The sequence below is a fragment of the Capsicum annuum genome, chromosome 12 (assembly GCF_002878395.1).
Source record: "Capsicum annuum cultivar UCD-10X-F1 chromosome 12, UCD10Xv1.1, whole genome shotgun sequence".
Taxonomy (NCBI): Eukaryota; Viridiplantae; Streptophyta; class Magnoliopsida; order Solanales; family Solanaceae; genus Capsicum; species Capsicum annuum.
The window spans coordinates 41,372,887-41,379,101 of NC_061122.1; the positions used below are offsets into that span (position 1 = coordinate 41,372,887).

General features: G+C 33.2%; 1 pseudogene; it reads left to right on the forward strand.

Annotated features, from left to right (window-relative positions):
• The first annotated feature begins 421 nt into the window (after positions 1-421).
• On the forward strand, positions 422-3,531 carry LOC124889594 (annotated as a pseudogene).
• The last annotated feature ends 2,684 nt before the right edge of the window (positions 3,532-6,215 follow it).

A 6,215-nucleotide genomic window follows, 5' to 3' on the forward strand; every position in this document is an offset into this window, starting at 1 on the left:
GTATTTAAGATAAAATATAATTTTAAAATTAAATTATTTTTAATTTCAAAAAGATGATATCTCTTGAAATGGACTAAAGATTCTCATATAAGTTAAGATTGTGCCAATAATATTTTTGTTTAGTCATAGTTTTTGAGTATGAATTTTTAAAGTTGTAATTTTTAGAATCTGAATTTGTGTTTGAATATATATTTTTACTTGAAAAAAAATGTGAAGTTTTGTAAGTGAAAGTCTCAAAAACTCCAAACCAATTTTTGTGAAATTTGAAAATATCTTTTTAAAATTTTACAACTAAATATTTTAAGAAATAATTCGAAATCCACTTCCAAAATTAATGGCAAACTAGCTAAAACTCAAGAATGCCAAAATACTGCACAAGATGTCATGCTTTATGTACAACACTTCGACAAATTGAAGTATTATGGTGGAATACTGCACAAGATATCCTGCTTTATGTACAACACTTCGACAAATTGAAGTATATCCTGCTTTATGTACAACACTTCAACAAATTGAAGTATTATGGTGGAATACTGCACAAGATGTCATGCTTTATGTACAACACTTCGATAAATTGAAGTATTATGGTCGGATAAGTTTTTAGAATCTCTAAGATTTTAATATGAAATCTTAAAGGAAAAAAGAAATTATTTGTGATTGCTAAATTTAGGCATTTATGAAAGTGATAGTTTTATCTTTTATGGCAGGCACCAACCTCACGTTCAGGCCTAAGGCTGTCCAGTCAGTTACAACATCTTAATCCGACCCGATCCATAACCCATTTGACCCGCCCCATGCCATTTGTTACTAGGAAGAAATTCAAATTACATACTATTTGTTATAAAATGTAATAGTCCCTCATTTCATTTTATGTCTAGCCATTCTTTTGGTGTCTCACAAAAAAATGTCATTTTTATTTATTTGATAATTATTTAAAGATATAATTTCACTTTTATTCTTATTGGTCTCATTTAATTAAAAAATAGTAATAGCATATTTTTTAATAAAACACAATTTGATAAACATGACCAAGTATTAATATGGATATTCACTACTTTTCTCCATAACCATTCACTATCCTCACTATTATACATGTAACTCTCACACCTCCATAACCTCCCCTCTTGATTTTCCCTCACAACTTTCATGGTTAATGGTATGTTTATGATAATCTTTTGTATGCCCTATATAGCACTATAAATAGAGGCTTAATAATTTATACTTGATACATTTGAAAGACTTGATAAATATTGTATACAACTGAAACGTTTTGATACTTGAAAGAAATAAGAATACTCTCGTCTCTCGTCTCTCTTTATTTCTTGTTTACTATATTGCTTCATATTATTATTCTTTTTAACTTACTTTTAAAAAACAATTTGTAATTTACAAAATAATAACCCCTTCAAATCAAAATAAATTCCTATCAGTAATGAACCTAGAATTTCTACTACGTATCCACACGTGGTCTAATTTTTATCTATAAATTTGGCCCTGGTTCTTATCTATCTCTTACTAAAAACCTTCACAATTTATGCAAAATCTCAGTAACTGACACTCCCTGATCATGTTGACCAATTCTATGAGTCAAAATGTCCAATGTACGAAGCCAAGTAACCAGAAGTAGGCCAAGGAGTGATGATAAAGGTGAAAGGCATGGATGATAAAATGGTGTTTATCCTTTTTGAGTACAATTCCATCATAGAAAGAATGGTCATTTTCTCATGTGTAGGGTTTCCAAGGAAGAAAATTTGGATGGTGAGATGAGGTATAATAAGAGTGAACTTATTTATTCAATCATGTGTCATGTTGCTGAAACCACGAGAATTGATCTGGAGGAGTTGTACATTCATATAGCTTGGCCTTTATGCAGAAAACATGGTCATACTTTTGAGGCATTTAACTTAGTTGTTGTCAATGATCCAAATTCAATTGAGACAGAGGTACTGAGTTTGGTCGTCCTTTATATAAGTAAATTAAAGATGCATTAGTCAAGAATATTAAGAAAAGACTAACTAGTACAATCTTTGAAGATGTGAGCAATTATTGAGATGAAATATCTTGAGTTTGACGATGTTCTTTATATTAAGGGTAAAGCTAAAGCAGCTAGTAATGATGATTGTCTTGTTAAAACTAAAATTGTTGTTACTCTATTGTATGTGCTCAATAGTCAAATGACTCTTGATACAGAGTAGGGAGTAGCAATCCTTACTAAAGCAATTGCAACTTGCATTGACGAAATAAAGTGTTACAAAGGAAAATGTACTTGTTAAGTTCTTGGTTTTGATGATGAATAACCTATCGTAGCGACCTGATCTCTATGGAGATGCAACATAGGGTCTATGATGATTACAAACCTTCCAGGGGACTAGGTTCATGATAATTTTGTGCATACCTTGGAAGTCAGCATCATATCTATATTTTGTACTTTTGGTAGAAGGTTGGTGCGCAGACAACATAGGTTTTGAAGACTTTTTACCTTGATCAATGAGAATGATTTTAGGTTTTTATGTGTCATATATATGCAAAAGGATGGATAGTAAAAAACCTAGTTTTTGCATTGAACAAAAGACAATCTCTCCTAAAAAAGGTAAATTGTTGGTTCACATTCAAAACCTTATCAACAACAGGGACCTACTCGACCAATTAGCTGTGTTGTTAGTCCTTGTTGTATTTGAGTCATAACTTGTTCCTAAAAGTATAAACCTACTTTTTTTAGTAAAGTTGTTGTAGGTGGTTTATAATTTTCTTTCTCATGCTCGATAACAATGTTAGCTAGAGTTAGTTGACCTTCTAAGACTAGAGTTGGTCTGCATTGAGTCAGCTAGAGTTAGTTATTTCATCTTGTAGTAATAGAGTTTTTGTTGATAGTGTCTTGTAATGGAGTTGTTGCAAGATGTTTGAGGATTAAGTGTTTAATCCTTACAACTATAGAGTGTATTCAATGTTGCTTGAAAATAGTGAAGTGGTTAAGAAATTCTATGAGGTAGGTCGTAGTTTTACTCCTTTGAGAAATGAGGTCTCCACATAAACAACTTGTTCCATTTAGTTTTTGTACTTAACAATTCTTATTTATCGTTGTTAGTTGTAAAAGTGTTTGAGGCCGTGGTCCAAAGTCTGGTGGGTAACGCGTACGATTCAATAATTGGTATCAGTGAAGGTGCTTCCTAAACGGTTATACTTAGAAAGGATCATCTCAAATGGTTAAATCATTGAATCTAGAATAAGGTTAATCCACTACAAGGCAACCCCGCCAATGGACAATATTATGGGTAGTGAAAGAATCCTATGCACGACTTTATTACGGATGAAGATATCGAATTATGGAAAGTAATCTGTGATGGACCATATGTTCCCATGAAGTCTGTGAAGGTTGGAGATGTCACTTTAATGGTCCTAAAAACTCAAAAGGAATTTGAAGAAGGTGACAAAAAGAAAATTGGAAAGAGCAATAAAGCCAAGAAACTTCTTAATTGTGGTATCAAGCTTGATAAATACAATATGATTTCTGCTTGTGAATCTGCTAAGTAGATATGAGACTACTTACAAATGACTCATGAAGAAATAAGCTAAGTTAGGGAATCAAAATTTGATTTGCTAACCACTCAGTACGAAGCCTTTAGCATAAAGGAAAGTAAATCAATTTAGGAGATGCATACAAGGTTCACTGTTATCGCAAATGAGTTACATTATCTTGATGAAGTAATTAAGCCAAGTAAACAGGTTTAAAATATCCTCGGTATCTTGCATAAATCATGGTAAAGCAAGGCCGATGCCATTACTGAAGCAAGAGATCTCAAAACCTTTACCATGGATGAGCTAATTGGAAACTTGAAGACTTACGAGCTAAAAAAAATAGGAAAAAGGAAGAAATAAACCAAAGAATGAGAAGAATTTGGCACCGAATCAACAAATGGGGAGTCAAACGAGGAAGATGAGGACACGGCTTACATTATCAGAAGATTCATAAGATTATTAGAAGAAATGGAGGTTTTCCTAGAAAAGGAAACTCTAGCAAATATTCAGGTGAAAATGACTAGTGTCACAAATGTGGTAAAACTTGTCACTTTATCAAAGATTTTCCTTAGTATAAAGTTGAGTGTGAAGATTATATCAAGGCTGGTGGAGACAAAGAAAAAAGAAGGACCGGTTCCTAAAAGATTCAATAAAAGAGTTGCAGCAGATAAGCAGGCTCTTACAACATGGAAAGACTTTTCCAGTGAATCAGAAGCATCAGAAAAGCATGAGGATGCCTCAATGATGGTGATAGAAGACGAGGACCAAATCTATGATTCTCTTTTTGCTCTCATGGCTTAATTTGATGATGAGAATGATGATAAAGTAATATTTCTCAACATTAAGAAAAACCCCAAGGGTTACTCTCCTAAGGAATTAAAATCTTTTGTTAATGTGTTAATAGATTTTGTATGTGATTTCACCAGTGAAAAGAGTGTCTGAACAAAAATCTTGATGAATTTGAAGTTGAGAAAATCGCTCCAACTTTGTAAATTTCTGAAATTCAAGAGAATTATCAGTTACTGTCCTCTAAAAATCATATCATGAATAAGAAATTAAAAGAGACAACCCGATCTGGTGAGAAGGGAAAAATTAAACAAGTCTCAATTGGATCTTGCTATCTCGATAGAGAGAAACTCAAAACTTGAGAGGGACCTAGTCCGAATAAGGTTGAACTTGAAAGATATCTCAAGTGGACTACCTCCTCTCAAGTCCTTACCAATCTTACTAGTCAAGGTCTAACAACGGACTTGGTCTTGGTTATCAAAAGGCTAATCCCCCTTACAATCCTCATTGCAAGTATCTGTTAGTGGATAATGACATGTTGTACACTTATTAAGGTATAAATGGATATGTCAAATATTGTTGTCCATTAAAAATTATTGTTGTTAGAAGGCTTGATGGATATCCTAAGACTTTTAGTCACAACAAGGTACTTGGTCCCAAGTTTAAAAAAAATTATTGCCTATGTGGACTAGAAAGAGCCTGATTTTTCCTTTGTCTCCTTGCTGGGAAGTCAAATTAGACTAGATTCCCAAAACTAACAAATGATTATGTTTACAGGGAAGAGCAAGAGGAATCAGTCATCACTGGTTTATGGACAGTGGCTATTCTAAGTACATGACAGGTAGAATTGAAGATTTCCTCTCGCTCAAGGTATATGAAGAAGGGAGTGTATCCTTTGGTGATAGAAAAAAAGGTAAATTCTTGGTATTGAAAGATTGCTAAAAATCTTAATCACGCAATTGAAGATGTGCATTATGTGGATAGTCTCAAATACAATTTGCTCAGTATCTTTCAAATCGGTGATAAAATGAATGAGGTGAAATTTATGTCAAATAAATGCACGGTTACGAGTATCAAGTACTTCTCATAGAAAATAGAAGTAGAATTATTTATGTAGCTGATTTAGGATCCTCATCTACAAGGGATATAACTTGCTTAAGTGCTCAGGATGATGTTATAGTTCAATGGCATAGAAGTTTGTGACACGTGAGTTCTGCTCTCCTTAGTAAATTGATCTCTAAGTACCTAGTTCATGGCATTCCTAAACTGAAATTTGTTGATAATGTGTGTGGTGTGTGTGCAAAAGAGAATCAGATCAGGTTCTCATTTAAATAAAAAACAAGTAAGTAATTAAAGGCCATTGGAACTTCTCTATATGGACTTATTTGTACCTATCAAAGTTGCTAGCCGGGGTGGAAAGAAGTATATTCTTGTGATTGTTGATGACTATTCCAGGTTCACAAGGACCTTGTTCTTAAGGACCAAAGATGAAACCTTTCCAGTGTTCATGGTATTTGCCAAATAGATTCAAATGAAATTGAATGAGAAGATTGTTGGGATCAGGTCTGATCATGGAATGAAATTTGAGAATGCCAAGTTTGATGAGTTCTACAATGAACATGGGATTCATCATAACTTTTCTTCTTTAATAACACCACAACAAAATGGTGTTTTTGAATGTAAAAATCAAACCTTAGTGGGCATTGCTCGAACTATATTGGTTGATGCTAGAATCTCCAAAAGCTTTTGGGTAGAAGTTGTCAACACTGCATGCTATGTGATCAATAGGTGCCTTATCAAGTCGACTCTTGAAAAGACTCCTTGTGAGATACTGAATAAAAGAAAGTCCAAGTTGAGTCATCTCAAGGTTTTTGGATGCAAATGCTTTGTGTTAAATAATAAAAAGGGTGATC